The sequence below is a fragment of the Mus caroli genome, unplaced genomic scaffold (genome assembly GCF_978045245.1).
Source record: "Mus caroli unplaced genomic scaffold, Mus_caroli_1 scaffold_10, whole genome shotgun sequence".
NCBI classification, from domain to species: Eukaryota; Metazoa; Chordata; class Mammalia; order Rodentia; family Muridae; genus Mus; species Mus caroli.
In genome coordinates, this window is record NW_028227265.1 from 56,216,991 (window position 1) to 56,240,371 (window position 23,381).

Here is a 23,381-nt window from a genome sequence, read left to right on the forward strand (position 1 = left end):
AAGTCCTAGCCAGAGCAATTACACAACAAAAGGGCATCAAGGGGTTACAATTTGGAAAGGAAGAAATCAAAATATCACTATTTTGACCCAAAAATTTCCACCAGAGAACTCCTAAACCTGAAAAACAACTTCAGCAAAGTGGCTGAATATAAAATTAATTCAAACAAATCAGTGGCCTTCCTCTACACAAAAGATAAACAGGCTGAGAAGGAGATTAGGGAAATAACACCCCTCACAATAGTCCCAAATAATATAAAATACCTTGGTGTGAATCTAAGTGAAAGATCTTTATGATAAGAACTTAATGTCTCTGAAGAAAGAAATTGAAGAAGATCTCAGAAGATGGAAAGATCTCCCATACTCATGGATTGGCAAGATTAATATTGTAAAAATGGCCATCTTACCAAAAGCTCTCTACCTATTCAATGTAATCCCCATCAAAATTTCAATTCAATTCTTCGTAGATTTAGAAAGAGCAATTTCCAAATTCATCGGGAATAACAAAAAACCCAGGCTAGTGAAAACCATTCTCAACAATTAAAGAACTTCTTGGGGAATTATCATCCTTGACCTCAAGCTGCACTACAGAGCAATTATGATAAAAGAAAACATATAAACAAAAAACCTGCATGGTATTGGTATAGTGACAGGCAGGTGGATCAATGGAATAGAATTGAAGATGCAGAAATGAACCCACACACCTATGGTCACTTGATCTTTGACAAAGGAGCTAAAACCATCCAGTGGAAAACAAACAGCTTTTTCAACAAATGGTGCTGGCTCAACTGTCAGTTTGCATGTAGAAGAAGGCAAATGGATTGATTCTTATCTCCTTGTACAAAGCTCAAGTCCAAGTGGATCAAGGACTTTTACTTAAAACCAGATACACTGAAACTTATAGAAAATAAAGTGGGGAAGAGCCTCAAAGATATGGACAGAGGGGGAAAATTCCTGAATAGAAGAGCAATGTCTTGTGATATAAGATAAAGAATCAATGAATGGGACCTCATGAAATTGCAAGCTTCTATAAGCCAAAAAACACTGTCAGTAAGACAAAAAGACCACCAACAGATTGGGAAATGTTCTTTATGAATCCTACATCTGATAGAGGGCTAATATCCAGTATTTACAAAAAACTCAAGAAGTTAGACACCAGAGAAACAAATAACACTATTAAAAATGGGGTACAGAACTAAACAAAGAGTTCTCAACTAAGGAATACCGAATGACTGAGAAGCACCTGCAAAAATGTTCAGCATCCTTACTCATCAGGAAAATATAAATCAAATCAACCCTGAGATTGTACCTCATGCCAGTCAAAAACTCAGGTGTCAGTGGATGCTGGCAAGGATGTGGAGAAAGACAAACACTCCTCTATTGTTGGTGGCTTTGCAATTGGCACAGCTACTGTGGAAATCACTCTGGCAGTTCCTCAGAAAAGTAGACAGAGTACTACCTGAGGACCCAGCCATTCTATTTCTGGGCATATACCCAGTGTTCATAACAGCCTTATTTATAATAGCAAGAAGCTGGAAAGAACCAGAATATTATTCAACAGAAGAATGGATACAGAAAATGTGGTACATTTACACAATTGAGTACTACTCAGGTATCAAAAACAATGACTTCATGAAATTTTTAGGCAGGGCTGGTGAGATGGCTCAGTGGGTAAGAGCACCCGACTGCTCTTCCGAAGGTCCAGAGTTCAAGTCCCAGCAACCACATGGTGGCTCACAACCATCCGCAACGAGATCTTGTGCCCTCTTCTGGAATGTCTGAAGACAGCTACAGTGTACTTACATATAATAAATAAATAAATCTTTAAAAAAAAAAAAGAAATTTTTAGGCAAATGGATGGATATAGAAAATATCATCCTGTGTAAGTCACAAAAGAACACACATGTTATGCACTCACTGATAAGTGGATATTAGCCCAAATGCTCTGAATACCAAAGATATAATTCACAGACCACCTGAAGCTCAAGAAGAAGGAAGACCAAAGTCTGGATGCTTCAGTCCTTCTTAGAAGGGCAACAAAATACTCAAGAAACATGGAGACAAAGTATGGACCAGAGACTGAAGGAAAGACGATACAGAGACTGCCCCACCTAGGTAACCATTCCATATACAGACACCAAACCCAGAAACTGTTGAGTATGCAAAGAAGTTTTTGCTGACAGGAGCCTGATATAGCTGTCTCCTGCGAGGACTGACAAAGCCATCTTCTGCTACATATGCAGCTGGAGCTACAATTCCATCCATTGGGGACCCCTTGCTCAGTCCAGTAGTTGGCTGCAAGGGGTCCCCAATGGAGCAGTATGAGAAAGGACTGAAGGAGCTGAAGAGGTTTGCAACCCCATAGGAAGAACAATGATATCAACCAACAAGACGCCCCCCCGCCAGAGCTCCCAGGGATTAAACCACCAACCAAAGAGTATACATGGATGGAATCATGGCTCCAGCTGCATATGTAGCAGAAGATGGCTTTGTTGGACATCAATGAGGAGGAGAGGCCCTTGGTCCTGTAAAGGCTTGACGCCCCAGTGTAGGGTAGGCAGGAGACCACCCTCATAGAAGCAGGGAGAGGGGGTGGGATAGGGAGCCTCTGTGGGAGAGGAAACTGGTAAAGCCTATAATATTGAAATGTAAATAAATAAAATGTTCAATTTAAGAAAAGAGAAAAAAAGGGCAATTAGATCTGGTGGAGAATGTAATCCTAGAATTCAATACAACTGGTCATTTGAGAAACATAGAGAATAAAATGAGAAACTGCTAGAGCCAGAAATCCTACCGTAGAGCTGTGTGCAATGATAAAAACCAAGACTAAAATATAGAGATAACTAAAAAGCCCAAGCACTTTCATATAGGAACTTAGGAAGAGAAAATATATGAAAAATAATAACAAAGCCAATAAGATAAAACAATTTACCAGACTTGAAGATGGACATGAACACTAAGCAGTTGGTATAAAGAAGACAGTATAAATAGTTATAAATTTGGTTATCTCATGTCTGAGGTACTCAAGATAAATAGGTTTTAAATTCTTACCGATATACTTGATGCAAGATACATCACAGTGCTAAGAGAAGATTCAGTGGAATATCTTTGTTTTCTGAAATGCAAGAAAAGCATCAGTTCATTATCTGTCCCTGGTTCTGAGCCAATGTTTGTGGCATATGAAAGCAGAAGTGCCCATTTTAGAAGCCTCTGGTGTAATTGTAATTAGTCTCAGTGATGTGTGTTTCTCCAAAGTTCATCCTATTTGACTTAATTTTGGCCTGGGACAAGCTAAAGCTTGCATACCTGCCAAATTAGAGGGGGTAATCCACAAGAAAGCATCTTGAGATTTTTTTTTTTTTTTTTTTTTGGTTTTTCGAGACAGGGTTTCTCTGTATAGCCCTGGCTGTCCTGGAACTCACTTTGTAGACCAGGCTGGCTCAGAAATCCGCCTGCCTCTGCCTCCCAAGTGCTGGGATTAAAGGCATGAGCCACCACGCCCAGCGAGATTATTTTTTTGCAAGTATAGAAACTAACTTTATTTTTTTTAAATATTTTTTTATTACGTATATTCCTCAATTACATTTCCAATGCTATCCCAAAAGTCCCCATACCCTCCCCCCACTCCCCTACCCATCCATTCCCACTTTTTGGCCCTGGCATTCCCCTGTACTGGGGCATATAAAGTTTGCATGTCCAATGGGCCTCTCTTTCCAGTGATGGCTGACTAGGCCATCTTTTGATACATATGCAGCTAGAGTCAAGAGCTCCGGGGTACTGGTTAGTTCATAATGTTGTTGCACCTACAGGGTTGCAGATCTCTTTAGCTCCTTGGATACTTTCTCTAGCTCCTCCATTGGGGGCCCTGTGATCCATCCAATAGCTGACTGTGAGCATTTTTTAATTGTACATAAAACACACAGAATGCTCTAAAAATCATATTTAGTCATCTGTTTGGATAAATATTATTGGAAATGCTGACATTTATGTGAAAAATTATTGTTCATAAAATGGAGTGGTATGGGGATTATAAAAAAGTCTCTCACCAGATAGCAAAAATAAAAGAACTAAAGAGATTTGGTCAGTTTTTAAAATAGTATTAACCTAAGATTAGAAATATCAATCTTGTAAGTATGAGTCAGACTGGCATTTGGTAAGGTATAATGTCTCTTGGGAAGTAAACAGTTCCTAAGATGATTTTGTTAATCAACTCTTAGAAGGAGTAGACAAAAACCATTTTACATAGTAAATGAAACATATTTAATTTTGTGTCTCATTCCATGTCAGTTTGTTGTTAAAGAAACTCATATCAAGACTTAAGAAAACAGTTTTCACTCAATACTTGTTTGACAGTTACGATGCTCCCGGGTACGCCTTTCAATTTTGTAATTATTGAAACACAGCAGATGAGACATATGGATCAATAACACAGTCAATTTTCTATTATGGAAATAAATTGATATTTCCACCACAAAAACATTTCTTCCAATGTCTCTGAACAGCACTATTTATTTCCAACAAGAAGGCAACTAAGTGTAGGTTTAAATTTTAGACAAATTACAGTACTACTTTCCAATTTCTTTAATTCTCTGGGTGATGACAGGCTTGCTTAGAAATTCTCTCAAAGGAGCTATCTTCTCAGATTTCTTCATTGGTTTAGAAGAAGCAGGTCTAATTCTTTACTCCTCCAAGTTTAACACTACTGACAAGTGATATTAGTAAACACAACAGAGAAAGCATAGATTTAGAAACACAACAGAACTGGGTATTAATCTTGGCTTTGAATTTTTAGGCACTCTTAACTTGAGCTCTCTCAACAACAAATTTGAATCAGCTCTATCTAGAGTCAAATCCTTGAACCTCAAGGTGGTGGTTTGAATTAGAAATATTGCCCATAGTCACAGAACAGTCACTTGTTCTCTATTCAATAGCACTATTGGTGCAGTTTTTTGGTGGTGCAGCCTTACTGGAGGAAGTATGTTGTTACCAAAGGTGGGCTTTGGAGGACAAAAGGCTTGCACCATTTCCCTTTTCTTTCTCTGCTTTGTCATTTTTTTTCTATGCCTCCATTCTGCCATCATGGAACTGTGCATGAAAACAATCTTCGCTCTATAAGTTACTTTGGCTATGGTGTTTTATCACAGCAACAGGAAGGGGCCTAATACTTGGTAGGTTTACTCTGGCCACCACTCCTCAAATAGCTCTGCTTTCCTTGGTTATCACATGAGTACAGTGATTTGCTGTATGTAAATATTAGAGCACTGAGGGCATGCTTTAAAATTTCAATTGTTTTCCTTTTCCTTCTGCCCTTCATGTGATAACTTTCATGAGGAATGTAGAAACAATGCATAGTAGAAAGTTGACATCCACTCATGAAATAGTCAATCTTTTATATCTTGTCTTTATTCTAAGAAAGTAATTCTGCCAAAATAACAGCTTCATTCATCAATTGCTTATGGATTCTGCATAATCAAATCTATCTCAAATTTGTTGAAATAAATTTTGCCTAAATAATGTGAGATAACGATAATGGTTGTTATGATTGCCTGCTTACAAAAGTTTAATAACTGCTGGAATGTTTCTACCAAATCACAATTGTTATGACCATTATGCTATTGTCTCCCAAGATTAAGGAGAGCCCAAGCCTTCAGGATCTCATAAATTCTCTATAATTCCTAACCTCTGCTGAACTACACCAGAGAACATTGTATGTGATTAGGGCTCTTGTATGATGAGGGGTTTAGGAGTTGTTCAGTCCTGACTTACTTACTGATAAGCTTGTTATTTCCACATGAACATAGCAACTGTTGGTGCTGTCTGCTTCTTTTAGTATAGCCATTTGATTTTTTAAAAATGCTTAGAAGCACAATAAAATTTGGCCATTTCTTTAACACTTGGGCCTTGGAAACTTTCTCGAGATAATTAAGATGAGCAGTAAAACTGGAGAACAGAAGCAGAGATTGTGAAGTATGACAAAAAACTGTAAATGTTGTCTACCTATGTGTGTTAGATCAAACTTAGCAAAGATAATACTACAAAACTTTCTGTTCTTTGTCTCCAATGTGATAATAGATGCTCTTCCACCTACTGTCAAGATTTTTGTAGCCAAACTGACTTCAACCTCATGATCCTCCTACCTCTGCCACCCATGTCTACGATTTGATCAGGAGCATGCTCCCACATTAGCCTATAGGTTGGATTAAAGTTTTTCCCCTCAAGATAATATTAGGATTTGATTTTAATTATCAGAATCTACAGGACTGATGGGAACTTTCAGTACTGGTTTACAAAAGGCCAAACATGCATACTTGCTTGGCTTTGTAATAGTTTTATTGGGGCACTTTTTTAATTGGCCATCATACTGTGAGAAATTTATACCACAGTGAAGGGCACTTATGAATAGTTATTAGGCCCAGCTGTATCTGAATATCTAGACCCACAAAAAAAATGTAGGTGAATAAACCTTCGTATAATTCCAGATCCTACATTTCTAAGTCTTAATAGATGGCTTGAGTGTCCTCAAGTAAAGCCCTAGGAATTATAGAACAAAGACCTCCACTTCCATTCCTTGATGGAATTTCTACCCACACACTATATATAGCCTGTGAGCTTAACAAAATGGTGGTTATATTATACCACTGAATATGGTGGTTTGTTATAACACGGCATTAGTGGCTGGAATGCATACCATAGGTTAGACACATTAGCATATACAGGGACAGTACACGTACACACACATACACACACACACACACACATGTTCAGCCTCACTTATGGTAGACTCGGGGGAAGGTTGAAAAAGAAACATAAGTCTCTGACATTCTATGTCTGAGTTTCTCTGGCCATCAAGGGGTAGGGAAGTGGAAGGACATGGTCAGCTCCCAAAGGTCCTCCCAGCTCTGATGTTCTGTCCTCCTTTCTCTTTAAGTAAAGCCAAGACTAAAGTCTTTCATTTTTCTCAGACGTATAAACATCATTGATAACTTCTCAAGACTATTTACATTTTAGACAGAAGCCTTTGATGAGCAATGTCAGAGTCAGTCGGTTATCTTTTCCTTCTTTCTTTGTTTCTTTTTTTTGTATGTGGCAGGGAACAGAGTGGTTGAGTAAGTCTTGAAGTTAGAAGTATCAGTACATCCTGATTATAAATTCTGAGTTCTAGTGCATACAGTAATTGTTGCTTTACATGGAGCATAATTGTACATTCATGCTTTTCTGTGTTAACAGAAGTTTCCTTGAATATTAAGAAATTAATATAGTCAGGTTTTTCCCCCCTTCAGGACAATACCATGATTCAGAGTACAAAAAAGTGTTCCCTGGAGTGAGTGGAATGGAAAATTCTTGTGCAACTTTTGATGGGGGTTTCTTTAAGTAAAGATTAAACAGAACAGATTTTCAGGGGTTTTTTGCACCATATGTTGCATTCAAAATTACTTATGTTTCTTATTGCATGGTGGCTAAGTCAGAGCAAAGGAAAACAAGCTTAGAAATATTATGCAACCATGACTGGGTTCAGAAGTTACTAGAATAATTTGCCCCCATTGCTGAGTGACCTTGGGCAAGTCACCTAACTCTTCTAATCTGTCCTCTGAGATAGGAAGGTAATTATAGATTAGTATGCTTTTCTTTCTTTGTTTCTTTTGCTCTGCTTTTTCGTTTTTGGTTTGTTTGTTTGTTTGTTTGTTTGTTTGTTTGTTTGTTTGTTTTTTGTTTTGATTAATGGGGATTATATATTTAGCACAATGCCAAATTGTAAATCACTAATAAATGTTTCCTGCCTTTATCAATAATCCATTTCTATATCATTGTAGGCAAATTCAAGACAGAGTGTAATTTTCCAGGTGATTTTAATGTACTAGCAGAAGTCTTATGAGGAAAAAGAAAGTTGTATGTGTGCATTCATAGATATCTGAGGTTTGCAGATGAACATAACATTTCCAGATTAGCTGTTTAACTTTCCACTTATCCTTTTTAATGTAAAAGTATTGTAGTGAAAAGTAATATAGTTATCAAGAAAAGTAGGAGACAAAAAATGTAATCCTGAGTAAGTTACTTATATTCTATGATATTTGATGAAGACACATATAAAGTGCTCAATAAATATTTGCAGGACACAATTCTAAAAATAATTATATGAATATTTACCTTTTACTCCGAAGGGATTAAATGAGGTATGAAGTGAAACTGTCTAGCTCATGATTAACACTTGGCAAATGTTAGTTTTCTTTACCCATGCACTTTTTAAAGTGCCAGACATTTTTAATTAAGATGTTCCAAATTTGATCAGTTTTTTTTTTCATTTTAATAGAGCTTACTTCCTCTGTTCATCACATGGGTAAGCATAGCTTTAGCTACTGAGCCAGCTTTACTGAATCTTCTTCACTCTCTTAGAGGCTCTCTGAAAACACCATTACCAACTCTGTTTTAGTGGCTTCCAGAGGATAGCTTATCAACTATAGGACTAGCAATGGTGCTTCTTTCTGGGAGTGAAACACATAGACAGCAACTAACTTGTTTCCCATTGTTAAAATTGAGAAGTGCAATTTTTAAAATTAACTTTAAAAAGTAGCTGTTTTCTTTTCTTATTACAGAGAGAGTGAGAAAGGTAGGGGGGCAAGGAAAGGTGGGGAAGGGAGGGGAGGAAAAGAGGTAGGGACACATATACAATACAGTCCTAATAACCTTGAATTCTGAGATGGGCAAGGACTACCTCATCTGACTCCCTTGTACTACAGGTAAATTTAGTACATATCCAGGCCTTCCTGAAAGAAAATCATTTGTTAAATATTTAAAATTAAGGAATAGGGGCTGAGAGTTCAGCGTTCTTTTTTTTTCTTTTTTTTTTTTTCTTTTAATGCTTAATAGTTTCTCCTCTTCCACTTAGAAGCAACAACATTTACAGGACAATTCACCTTCCTGCCATAAATCTGGTGATCAATCTAAAAGCCCAGCTGTCTTCAGGCCATTTAGTGGGTAACCAATCCCAAGTGACCTTAATGGACAGCCCATAACAGACAGAAATAAGCAATAGAAAGGAAAGGGGGGGAAACAAGTGAATCTCATTTTGTAATTTTTCCCCAATATGTTTAAATAATTTAAAACACCATCAAGAAACTAATCCATAGACACAGCAACATGTAAAGTATGAAAGCATTAACTCTGGGCTTTGCTTCTCCTGGAAGAAATATCTTCAGTCTTTGCCATGAAGTTAGCTCTTAGGCCATAATTTTTTGAGTGAGGGAGTCCAAACGGGCCTGAGCAGAAGTGAGAACCTCTAAGTTTCCTTCTGATATGGAAATATAAAGAAGTACCACTTTGAAGGACACATAGCAGATGATGTCTAGTTATATAAGAAACTATGGTATTGAAGCATTCATCTGAAAACTCAGCAATTGGTGAAGCCTAGGAACAACACATGTTTGGGGAAAGATAAACGAGTATTCTGAGTTACTATTTATTCAACTGCCAAATGAGGATAGTAAAAATTAGTACTATCTAATGAGTGATGGTTATATTGTATAAGGAAAATAAAGCACACAGCATAACAGTGACCATAGAGTATCAACAAACATTATAAATAAAAGAAAAGAAAGAATAATGAACTCTTCATATGTAATCACTTATTGTCACTCACCAGGCCAAGATATTTATGCACATAAAAATACTATAGCAGGAGCTAGAGATGGTTCAGTGTGTAAGACCACTTGCTGCTCTTCCAGAAAACTTTGAAGACTAGTGTGGTGGCTTGAATAAGGATGGTCCCCATAGACTCATGTGTTGAAATGCATGGACATAGGGAGTGGCACTATAAGAAGGTGTGGCCTTGTTGAAGTAAATGCATCTTTTTGGGAGGAAGCTCAAGCTATGCCCATCTCTGCCTGCTGCCTGCTGATCTAGATGTAGAAATTGAAGATCCTTCTCCAGCACCATGTCTCCCTTCACACTCCCATTACCTCCCACCATGGTGATAATGAACTTAAACTCTGAAATCTTAACTAGCTCCTATTAAATGTTTTCCTTTGTAAGAGTTGCAATGGTCTGGGACCCACCCAGAGCCCCCAGGACACAGGAAGAGTGGAGAAGGCAGGTTCAAGATCCTTCCAGTTTTCTTCTGTGCCCCAGAGCTAACCCTGTTCTCCTTAACCCAATACTACCTGGAGAGAGCTGATCTACTGGGTGTGCTGACACATCTAAGATCACAGATAAGACCACCACTACTGCTCCAATACCTGGCCCAAGTGGGACCTGTCAGAGAAAGGACACAGGAACAGCAGAGTACCCCAGGAACAGGATCCTTCTGGTTTCCATTTGCACCCCAGAGCTAAATCTGTGCCACAGCTCTCCTTAACCCAGTCCTGCCTGTAGAGTGGTGGTCTCCCCAGAGTGCTAACACACCTAAGATCACAGGCTCACAGAAGGGACACGTTTCAATCAGAGACAGCAAGACCAGAGAACACCAGAGATAACCAGATGGCGAGAGGCAAGGACAAGAATATGAGCCACAAAAACCAAAGCTACTTGGCATCATCAGAACCCAATTCTCCTACCAGGCAAGCCCTGAAAAGCCCAACACAGCAGAAAAGCAAAATTCAGATTTAAAATCACATCTCATGATGATGGTAGAGGACTTTAAGAAGGACATAAGTAACTCAGTAAAGAAGCACAAGAGAATGCAGATAAACGGGTAGAAGCCCTTAAAGAGGAAACACAAAAATCTCTTAAAGATTTACAGGAAAACACACCAAACAGGTGAAGAAATTAAACAAAGGTATCCAGGATCTAAAAATGGAAATAGAAACTGAAAGAACCTAGTGGGGAAACCCCCACTCAATTCCCGTTTGGCGTGCACCCAAGAATCACGAACAGACGACCATCTTGATGTAAAAGCATGAGGTAGTTTAATGACAGAGCTCCAGGCCGACACATATCTCTGCAGGAGACAGAGGTGTCAACCACGAGGCTTGGAAGCTAGGGGTTTTTATAGAAAAGGGGTGGGGCTGGGGGAGGAATTGTCACGGTTTCACATGATTGGTCCATTTAAACATCAGCAGGGAGGAATTGGTGCGGGAGATAGGGAGGCGCCGGGCCAGTCCGGCATGTCATTATCTTTATGGCTAAGCAGCCTCAGGAATGTCTTAACAATGGACCTGACCTGTTCTGCTATGTTCTCAGCCCCAGGCTTCAAAGCTCACAAACAACTCTTTGGGCTATTTGACATAAATTACATGAATCACAGGTCTCAAGTTTTATTTCCTTTCAAAACAATAAAGAAATCACAAAAGGAGATAACTCTGGAGATTGCAAACCTAGGAAAGAGATCGGGAGTCATAGACTAAAGCATCACCAACAGAATAGAAGAGACAGAAGAGAGAATCAAAGTGCAGAAGATACTATAAAACATTGGTGGGTGGGGGAACACCCTCATAGAAACAGGAAAATATGGTATGGGATAGGAGGTTGTTGGAGAAAAAACAGAAAAGGCATCTGAATGTAAATAAAGAAAATATCTAATAAAATTTTTCAAAGAAAGAAAGAAAGAAAGAAAGAAAGAAAGAAAGAAAGAAAGAAGGAAAGAAAGAAAGAAAACATTGACACACCAGTCAAAAAAATGCAAAATGCAAAAAGTTCCTTGCTGCAGATTGCCCTCAGTCAGCCCCACTCAATCAGAGGGAGAAATCAGGGTTCCAGTTATAGGTGGACAGGGAGTTGGCGAAAAAGGTGACAAACAGACACAGAAACAAGGGAGTGTGTATCTGAATGTAATTTGTCAAAGTGGGCATCAGTCTTATATATTACAGGAAACAAAGGAATTAAGTGATACATTAAGGCCATCCAAGGTACATTGAAGTTATCTGATGCAAAATTACTTCTACAACAAAACAGAGGAATGCGTACTAAAAGCTAACAGGAACCAACTGGGATAAAATCAGTGTTAACAACTGGGATCAAAAGCAGCCCCACCTAAGGTCAGTTTAATCTTAGAAATCAGGGACAAGGGCTTCATGCCCTTGCCATAGTTCCAATTCTAGTCAATTGTATAGTCCACCTTCCCCCTAGGCCATTGTAAATTCCTGTGTATGGGAGAGGCTCAGCTATCTATTGTTCTAAGTATTTACTATGTAGATTAGCCCTGAGATTACTAGCTCTATTCTAGTGAACTGTAATGACTGATTATTTTCACTGTCTCTTACATTACTAGGGTTAAATCTGAATGTTACTGAATAGGTAACATTCTTACTGAATTCCAAGCCCAGGATTGGCTCAAGGACTGCCTAGGACATTGGAACACTGGTGGAGGCTAATCTAACTTAGCTGTATGTCAAAATCAATCCTTAGAGGCACTTATAAAAAAACAATATTGAGGGAAAGCACACAGATCTGTTCATCAACTAAAGCAAAGACAGATTTGGAGCATTCTTTATTACAGGATGCCATGGTCCCAGGAAACTAAGTTTCTGTGAACTTTTCAACTCAGAACTGCATACAGGCTTTTGGGCCTGTCACACAGATCACTAATGGAGTGGGTGTGGCAGTTCCTAACACAAAAATATCCAGGAAATTCTTGACACAATGAGAAGTCCAAACCTAAGGATAATAGGTACAGAAGAGATGAAGATTCTCCACTTTAAGGGTCATTTGTTCTATGAAGTCACAGTTACACTGATACCTAACAAACAAAAAGGACCAACAACGAAAGAGAACTTCAGATCAATTCCCCTGATGAATATTAATGTAAAAATACTCAATAAAATTCTTACAAACCAATTCTAAGAACACATCAAGACAATCTTTCACCACGATCAAGTATGGTTTGTTTAATATTCTGAAATCCATCAATGTAATTTACTATATAAACAAACTCAAAGGGAAAAAAATCACATGATCCTCTTACTATTTGCTAAAAGAAGCATTTGACAAAATTCAACACCCCTTGAATTTAAAAGTCTTAGAAAGATCAGGAATTCAAGGCCCATAACTAAACATACTAAAAGCAATATACAGCAAACCAGTAGCCAACATCAAACTAAATGCATAGAATCTTGAAGCAATCCCACTAAAATTAGGGACTAGACAAGGCTGCCCACTCTCTCCCTACCTATTCAATATAGTACTCAAATTTCTAGCCAGAACAATTAAAGAACAAAAGGATGTCAACAGAATACAAATTGGAAAGGAAGGAATAAAAATATCTCTAATTGCAGATGATATGATTGTATAATTAAGTGGCCCCAAACATTCTACCAGAGAACCCCTATAGCTGAGAATCAACTTGAGCAAAGTTTTCGGATATAAAATTAACTCAAACAAATCAGTAGCCTTCCTATACTCAAAGAATAAACAAGCTATGAAAGAAATTATGGAAATGACACCCTTCACAATAGTCACAAATAATACAAAATATCTTGGTGTGACTCTTAGCAAGCAAGTGAAATATCTGTATGACAAGAACTTCACGTCTCTGAAGAAAGAAATCAAAGAAGACCTCAGAAGATGGAAAGATCTCCCTTGATCCTGGATTGGATTAATATAGTAAAAATGCCCATCTTGCTGAAAGCAATCTATAGATTCAATGCAATCCCCATCAAAATTCCAAGCAATTCTCAAATTCATTTCAAATAATCAAAAACCCAAGATATCAAAAATTATTCTCAACAATAAAAGAATTTCTGGGGAACCAACATCCCTGACCTCAAGCTGTACTACAAAGCAATAGTGAGTAAAGAAAACAAAAACAAAAACAAAAAAACTGTATGGTATTGTAACAGAAAAGGACAGATAGATCATTGGAATAGAACTAAAAATTCAAAAATAAAGCCACACACCTATGTTCACTTGACCTTTGACAAAGGAGCTAAAACTATCCAGTGGAAAAAAGACAGCATTTTCAACAAAGGGTGCTGATTCAACTGGAAGTCAGCATGTAGAAGAACGCAAATTGATCCTTTCTTATCTCCTTGAACAAAACTCAAATCTAAGTAGATAAAGGACCTCCACATAAAATCAGATACACTGAATCTAATGGAAGAGAAAATGGGGAAGAGCCTTGAACACATGGGCACAGGGGAAATTTTCCTGAACAGAATACCAATGGATTCTGCTTTAAAATCAACAATCAACAAATGAGACCTTATAAAATTGAAAAGCTTCTGTAAGGCAAAGGACACTGACAATACGACAAAATGGAAACCAGGAAACCAACAGATTGGGAAAAGATCATAACCAATCCTATATTTGATAGAGGGCTAATGTCCAATGTATACAAAGTACTCAAGAAGTTAAATTCCAGAGAACCAAATAACCCAATTAAAATGTGAGGTATAGAGCTAAACAAAAAGTTCTCAACTGAGGACTTTTTTTTTTTTTTTTTTTTTTTTTTGGTTTTTCGAGACAGGGTTTCTCTGTATAGCCCTGGCTGTCCTGGAACTCACTTTGTAGACCAGGCTGGCCTCGAACTCAGAAATCCGCCTGCCTCTGCCTCCCGAGTGCTGGGATTAAAGGCGTGCGCCACCACACCCGGCAACTGAGGACTTTTGAATTACACCTAAAAAAATGTTCAACATCCAGCAGGGAAATGCATATCAAAATGACCCTGAAATTCCACCTCAAACCAGTCAGAGTGACTAAGATCAAAAACTCAGGTGACAGTAGATGCTGGTGAGGATGTGGAGAAAGAGAAAGACTCCTCCATTGTTTGTGGGAGTGTTAGCTCTGGAAATCAGTCTAGTGGTTCCTCAGAAATTTGGACATAGTACTACCTGTTATACCACTCCTCGGCATAGACCCAGAAGATGCTCCAATATGTAATAAGGACACATGCTCCACTATGTTCATAGCAGCCATATTTATAATAGCCAGAAGCTGGAAAGAACCCAGATGTCCCTCAACAGAGGAATGGATACAGAAAATGTGGTTTTAAAAAGAAATCACACATGGTAGCACTTGTTTGCAATCCCAGTACTGGAGAGACACAGGTAGTCATGCCTGGAACTGGCTGGCCAGTCAGCGAGCCTGCTAAGTAAATTACAAGCAAGCCAGACAGCCTGTCTTAAAACAAAGGTGAACTGTATCTGAGGAATGATATCCAAAGTCATCCTCTGACTGCAACATACATTTATATGCATGCGCATGGGCACACAGAGAGAGAGAGAGAGAGAGAGAGAGAGAGAGAGAGAGAGAGAGAGAGAGAGAGGCACTACAAACAGCAATGAAGTGTTGAACACTCCTGAATGAAAGGAGAGCATTGGGTCAGGAATGTCAGTGCAATGTCACAAAAAGCTAATACACTGAGCACTCTATGCAAAGCAGAAATGGAGAGGGGAAGGTCATGGCCTCTACAGAGAGACAAAAATATAGTCAAGCCCTGATTTTTCCCTTATTACCTGTGCAACCTAGAGAAGGAAAAAAAAAATCCTCTTTTCTCATCTTTAACACAGGTAAGTCCTTAAGGCTGAGGTTTACATTTTAAAAAAGGATTTAGCAAACTGAACTACAATAGCATTTCATTTGAAGTACTGGTAACACTTACTTAGATAGTCAATTAGATACTGAAAGAGCAGGTTGGAAAACAGTTCAGGGTTTGGGAAGACTTGTGAAGATAGAAGAGACCTCCAAATGGTAACACGGCAGCAATAAAGGCCATCAGAGCTGCTGGTATAAACATGACTAGCAATTGGTTAGCTCCAAATTCAACAGCTTTGTATCATTGGGCCACTAGTGTAAGAATCAAAGTCCTTCAGTATGACTGCTATGTCTCTCATGCACAACAATTAGCTATATAGATCTCTTTAGCTATGAGCACTGGATGTGCTGTGAACACTTGTATGAGTAAGTGGGGACTAGAAATGTGGCTCTGTGGTAGAATACAAATTTGCCTTTACTAAGGACCCAGGCTCAACTTTCAGTACTACAAAATAGTAGTAGTAGTAGTAGTAGTAGTAGTAGTAGTAGTAGTAGTAGTAGTAGTAGTAGGCAGACATCCTATCCTGCTCTCTTTCTTCTCGCTCTCCTTTCCAGACAAGATGAGCTTCACCACGCGCTCTACCACCTTCTCCACCAACTACCAGTCCCTGGGCTCTGTGCGGACTCCCAGCCTGTGCACCAGCCTGTCAGCAGTACAGCCAGTGTCTATGCAGGTGCTGAGGGCTAAATCTGGGAACATCTGGAGAAGAAGGGGCTCCAGGACATCAGAGCCTGGGGCAACTATGTTAAGGTCATCGAAGACCTGAGGGCTCAGATCTTTGCGAATTCTGTGGACAATGCCTGCATCATCCTGCAGATCGACAATGTACGTCTTGACGCTGATGAGACAGAACTGGCCATGTGCCAGTCTGTAGAGAGCGACATCAATGGACTCTGCAAGGTGGTAGATGACACCAATATCACAAGTCTACAGCTGGAAACAGAAATCGAAGAGCTCAAGAAGACACTGCTGTTCATGAAGAAGAATCATGAGAAGGAAGTCCAAGTTCTGGGTTGACTGTGAAAGTGGATTCTCCCAAATCTCAGAACCTCAGCAAGATTATAGCGGACATCTATGCCCAGTATGCAGAGCTGGTTTAGAAGAATCGCGAGGAATTAGACAAGTACTGGTCTCAGCAGACTGAGAAGAGTACCATAGTCGTCATCACCAAGTCTGCCAAAGTCAGGAATGCTTAGAACACACTTATGGACCTGAGACGCACCCTCCAGACCTTGGAGATTGACCTGGACTCTATGAAGAACCATAACACCAACTTGGAGAACAGCCTTGGGGACATAGAGGCCCAACATAAGGCACAGATGGAGCAGCTCAATAGGGTCCTTCTACACTTGGAGTCAGAGCTGGCACAAACTCAGGCAGAAGGGCAGCATTAGACCTAGGAATATGAAGCCCTGTTGAACGTCAAAATCAGGCTTGAGGCAGAGATTGCCACCTACCACTGCTTGCTGGAGGATGGGGAAGATTTCAGTCTCACCGATGCCCTGGACTCCAGCAACTCCATGCAAACTGCAGAGAACAACTACCTGTAAGACTGTGGATTGCAAAGTGGTGTCTGAAACCAATGACACCAGAGTTCTGAGACACTAAGGCTGAGAAGGAGGAAAACCCTAGGCACTGAGGGACCAATAAAAGTTGAGAGCTTTATTATTATTATTATTATTATTATTATTATTATTATTATTATTATTATTAATAGCTATTATTAATAGCTATTATTATTAATATAATAATAGCTATTATTATTATTATTATTATTATTATTATTATTATTATTATTATTTCTCCTGACAGGTAATTGTTCTCACAACAAAAATAAGAACAATAACAACAAAAAGTTCCAGCTTTGACCATAGCAGGAAATCTCTATCCAAAAATCGTGCCTACAATTCATTCCTTGGCTCAGCAGAACTGTCAACTCATAGCTTATCTAACTAAGGAGGTAAAATCCTTTGGTGATGTGAGGGACATTCAAGACCAGCCTTATTACAATGAACTCCAATTTTCAAAAACTGTTCTTATTTTGTGTTTGTACCACAGTAAGCCAAGATTTTTAAGCTCTACTAAAACCAAACCAAGCAAAACAAACAAACAAAAAGACTATTTATGTTCATTAAAAAAAACTAATAGTGATATATTATTTTAAAATATCATACAATTAATACATTTGGAGCTATTTAAAATTTATATTGAGAAAAAGGTATGTATTTTCAGTATTGCTGTAGACAAACATCTACATAAGACTGTTCAATTGATTGTTTTATAGCAAACAACTTTTATAATACTCATTTTATTGTTACAATAGTTTATCAATTTTAAAGAATATGATAAACAACAAATGTATTGCAGGTTTTGAAGGGGGTTTCTGAGAGGAGTTGGAGTACAAAAGAGAAAGAAGAATGTGATGTAAGTCTATTTAGTGAAAACATGTTTTTAAATGTTAACAAATTCAGATAAATTGAAATTATGTATCTTTTCTCATCATAATGCTATAAAACCTAAATCAAAGGAAAAAAGAAAAGAAAGAAAAAAGTTCCTCAAATGTAAATTGCAGTGCCTAGCATGTAGCTGGCACTCAAAACTAGAAGTTCCTAGTATTTGTTCAAAATATTATCTCTGGAACTGAACAAAGTTCTTTTGGCTACTCTCCTATGCCTGGCTCTACACTAAACTGAGGAATGATTAATGATGATACAGTCTAATGTGGTATTACATCTGCTCATAATGATATTACAGTGTAACAGAGGAGGCAGAGAAGTAAAAAAATGATAATTTGAAATAGTTGAAAAAAGGAAATTATGATCTAGACTTGGAGAAGGAACAATTTATTGCTTCTTAAATGGAATAGTAATAGAAAAAGGAATTTCTCAATGAAATGGTAGCATCTATCCTCATTCATTTATTCTTTAAGGTCCCAATTGCTTCCTGATTTACAATGCAGGTAGCAAAATTTGAAGAGAACAGAATAAAACTCTGCAGGTGGGCAAGAGGTTGCCAATGGGAAGAATTATTGTTCATTTCATTCTTCACTGTTTCCCATTTCCATTCCTTTCTCAAGCCCAAAGGAATTCTTTCTAGACAAAAATTAATGGTTTCCTACAAAAGAATGTTATTGTTTACATTTACAGACTTCTTATTTCAAAAGATGACCAGTATTTTTTGAGAAGGTGGATTGTGGGTGGCGGAGCTTCTCCAGGGTTTAGTTCCTGGGATCTAACAGATTAAGGACATCTTGCTAGGTGATCTAGTGGAAACTGTTAATCCCATGAAAACCAGGAAATAGCCAAGTAAACATGACCACAGATTTCATGTGACAGCATACAAATATCTGAGAAAGGTGTGCTGGTGTTGGCATATTACTCTGTCATGTGAGAGAAAGTGCCTTCCACTGTAAAGGAAAGTAAACTAAAAAACTGTCAAAGACCAACAGACACAAAAAGGAAATAAAGAAAATTCAAGAAATGCAAAAGTTTAACAGTGTCAAGGAAAGCTATCTGGTTCTTCCACGAGTGGCCAGTAGTTTCATCAGAACCTGTAGCTGTATGGGAACCAAGAACGAGTTCTATAAATATGAAGTTCAAAATAGTAATTCTTGAGAAAAGCACCGGGGTAGCTAGGGCGCAGGATCGGCTGACACTCGCCAGCTACCCACAACACCCGCCACAGGATCTTAAGACTTCTGGTGAGTGGAACACAGCTTCTGCTCCAATCCAATTGCGCGCGGGACCTGAGACTGCATTAGTTAGGGAAGCAGAAACCGGCCTGAGTAGGGCCACAGGCCTCATCCGGCCGGATCAGCACCGGGGTAGCTAGAGCACTGGGTCGGCTGACACCCGCCAGCTACCCACGACCCACAGGATTTTGAGACTGCTGGTGAGTGGAACACAGCTTCTTCTCCAGTCCAATCACGCGGGACCTGAGACTGCTCTGGTTGGGGAGAGAGAAATCCGGCCTACATAGGGCCACAAGCCTCTTCCGGTCAGAAAAGTACCGGGGTAGCGAGGGCGCAGGGTCGGCTGACACTCGCCAGCTACCCACAACACTCGCCACAGGATCTTAAGACTTCTGGAGAGTGGAACACAGCTTCTGCTCCAATCCAATTGCGCACGGGACCTGAGACTGCATTAGTTAGGGAAGCAGAAAACCAGCCTGAGTAGGACCACAGGCCTCTTCCAGCTGGACCAGCACTGGGGAACTGCCAGCTACCCACGACCCCCGCCACAGGATTTTGAGACTGCTGGTGAGTGGAACGCAGCTTCTGCTCCAATCTTTAAACAGTGACAACGACAACAACTAACCCCAGAGATTACCAGATGGCGAAAGGTAAACGTAATAATCTTACTAACAGAAACCAAGACCACTCACCATCATCAGAACCCAGAACCCCCACTTCGCCCAGTCCAGGGCACCCCAACACACCGGAAAAGCTAGACACGGATCTAAAAGCACATCTCCTGATGATGGTAGAGGACTTCAAGAAGGACTTTAATAACACACTTAAAGAAATACAAAGGAACACTGGTAAACAGGTAGAAGACAATAAAGAGGAAGCACAAAAATCACTTAAAGAATTGCAGGAGAACACTGCTAAAGAGTTACAAATCCTTAAAGAAAAACAGGATAGCCTAATCAAACAGGTAGAAGTCCTTACAGAAAAACAGGAAAACACATCCAAACAGATGATGGAAATGAACAAAACCATACTAGACCTAAAAAGGGAAGTAGACACAATAAAGAAAACCCAAAATGAGGCAACACTGGAGATAGAAACCCTAGGAAAGAAATCTGGAACCATAGATACGAGCATCAGCAACAGAATACAAGAGATGGAAGAGAGAATCTCAGGTGCAGAAGATTCCATAGAGAACATCGGCACAACAATCAAGGAAAATGTAAAATGCAAAAAGATCCTAACTCAAAACATCCAAGAAATACAGGACACAATGAGAAGACCAAACCTACGGATAATAGGAGTGGATGAGAATGAAGATTTTCAACTCAAAGGACCAGCAAACATCTTCAACAAAATTATAGAAGAAAACTTCCCAAATCTAAAGAAAGAGATGCCCATGAACATACAAGAAGCCTACAGAACTCCAAATAGACTGGACCAGAAAAGAAATACCTCCCGACACATAATAATCAGAACAACAAATGCTCTAAATAAAGATAGAATACTAAAAGCAGTAAGAGAAAAAGGCCAAGTAATATATAAAGGCAAGCCTATCAGAATTACACCAGATTTTTCACCAGAGACTATGAAAGCCAGAATATCCTGGACGGATGTTATACAGACACTAAAAGAACACAAATTCCAGCCCAGGCTACTATACCCAGCCAAACTCTCAATTAACATAGATGGAGAAACCAAAGTATTCCACGACAAAACCAAATTCACACATTATCTCTCCACGAATCCAGCCCTTCAAAGGATAATAACAGAAAAAAACCAATACAAGGACAGGAACCACGCCCTAGAAACAACAAGAAGGTAATCCCTCAACAAACCTAAAAGAAGACAGCCACAAGAACAGAATGCCAACTTTAACAACAAAAATAACAGGAAACAACAATTACTTTTCCTTAATATCTCTTAATATCAATGGACTCAACTCCCCAATAAAAAGACATAGACTAACAAACTGGCTACACAAACAAGACCCAACATTTTGCTGCTTACAGGAAACTCATCTCAGAGAAAAGGATAGACACTACCTCAGAATGAAAGGCTGGAAAACAATTTTCCAAGCAAATGGCATGAAGAAACAAGCTGGAGTAGCCATTCTAATATCTGATAAGATTGACTTCCAACCCAAAGTCATTAAAAAAGACAGGGAGGGACACTTCATACTCATCAAAGGTAAAATCCTCCAAGAGGAACTATCAATCCTGAATATCTATGCTCCAAATACAAAGGCAGCCACATTCATTAAAGAAACTTTAGTAAAGCTCAAAGCACACATTGCACCTCATACAATAATAGTGGGAGACTTCAACACACCACTTTCACCAATGGACAGATCATGGAAACAGAAACTAAACAGGGACACAGTGAAACTAAGAGAAATTATGAATCAAATGGATCTGGCAGATATCTACAGAACATTCTATCCTAAAACAAAAGGATATACCTTCTTCTCAGCACCTCATGGTACCTTCTCCAAAATTGACCACATAATTGGTCACAAAGCAGGCCTCAACAGATATAAAAATATTGAAATTGTCCCATGCATCCTATCAGATCACCATGGACTAAGGCTGATCTTCAATAACAAAATAAATAATAGAAAGCCAACCTTCACGTGGAAACTGAACAACACTCTTCTCAATGATACCTTGGTCAAGGAAGGAATAAAGAAAGAAATTAAGGACTTTTTAGAGTTCAATGAAAATGAAGCCACAACATACCCAAACTTATGGGACGCAATGAAAGCATTTCTAAGAGGAAAACTCATAGCTCTGAGTGCCTCCAAAAGGAAACTAGAGAGAGCACACATTAGCAGCTTGACAACACACCTAAAAGCACTAGAACAAAAGGAAGCAAATTCACCCAAGAGGAGTAGACAGCAGGAAATAATCAAACTCAGGGGTGAAATCAACCAAGTGGAAACAAGAAAAACTATTCAAAGAATCAACCAATCAAGGAGCTGGTTCTTTGAGAAAATCAACAAGATAGATAAACCCTTAGCCAGACTCACTAGAGGGCACAGGGAAAGCATCCTAATTAACAAAATCAGAAATGAAAAAGGAGACATAACAACAGATCCTGAAGACATCCAAAACACCATCAGATCCTTCTACCAAAGGCTATACTCAACAAAACTGGAGAACCTGGATGAAATGGAGAAGTTCCTAGACAGATACCAGGTACCAAAGTTGAATCAAGATCAGGTTAATGATCTAAACAGCCCTATATCCCCCAAAGAAATAGAAGCAGTCATTAATAGTCTCCCAACTAAAAAAAGCCCAGGACCAGATGGGTTTAGTGCAGAGTTCTATCAGACCTTCAAAGAAGATCTAATCCCAGTTCTTCACAAACTGTTCCACAAAATAGAAACAGAAGGTACTCTACCCAACTCATTCTATGAAGCCACAATTACTCTGATACCTAAACCACAAAAAGACCCAACAAAGATAGAAAACTTCAGACCAATATCCCTTATGAATATTGATGCAAAAATCCTCAATAAAGTTCTTGCTAACCGAATCCAAGAACACATCAAAACAATCATCCATCCTGACCAAGTAGGTTTCATCCCAGGGATGCAGGGATGGTTCAATATACGGAAATCCATCAACGTAATCCAGTATATAAACAAACTCAAAGACAAAAACCACATGGTCATCTCGTTAGATGCGGAAAAAGCATTTGACAAGATACAACACCCATTCATGATAAAAGTCTTAGAAAGATCAGGAATTCAAGGCCCATACCTAAACATGATAAAAGCAATCTACAGCAAACCAGTAGCCAACATCAAAGTAAATGGTGAGAAGCTTGAAGCAATCCCTCTAAAATCAGGGACTAGACAAGGCTGTCCACTTTCTCCATACCTATTCAACATTGTACTTGAAGTCCTAGCCAGAGCAATTCGACAACAAAAGGAGATCAAAGGGATACAAATTGGAAAAGATGAAGTCAAAATATCACTCTTTGCAGATGATATGATAGTATATATAAGTGACCCTAAAAATTCCACCAGAGAACTCCTAAGCCTGATAAACAGCTTCGGTGAAGTAGCTGGATATAAAATTATCTCAAACAAATCAATGGCCTTTCTCTACACAAAGAATAAACAGGCTGAGAAAGAAATTAGGGAAACAACACCCTTCTCAATAGTCACAAATAATATAAAATATCTTGGCATGACTCTAACTAAGGAAGTGAAAGATCTGTATAATAAAA

General features: G+C 38.8%; 1 long non-coding RNA gene and 1 pseudogene across 1 annotated transcript in view; one reads left to right on the plus strand and one right to left on the minus strand.

Moving 5' to 3' along the window:
• LOC147002381 (uncharacterized) overlaps nt 1-23,381 on the minus strand; it is an 89,222-nt gene that overhangs the window by 7,022 nt on the left and 58,819 nt on the right. The window contains exon 2 of the long non-coding RNA XR_015048723.1: nt 3,049-3,112. This is a non-coding gene — a long non-coding RNA (uncharacterized LOC147002381). The remainder of the gene's footprint in view (nt 1-3,048; nt 3,113-23,381) is intronic.
• On the plus strand, nt 16,017-17,065 carry LOC110300776 (keratin, type I cytoskeletal 18 pseudogene; annotated as a pseudogene).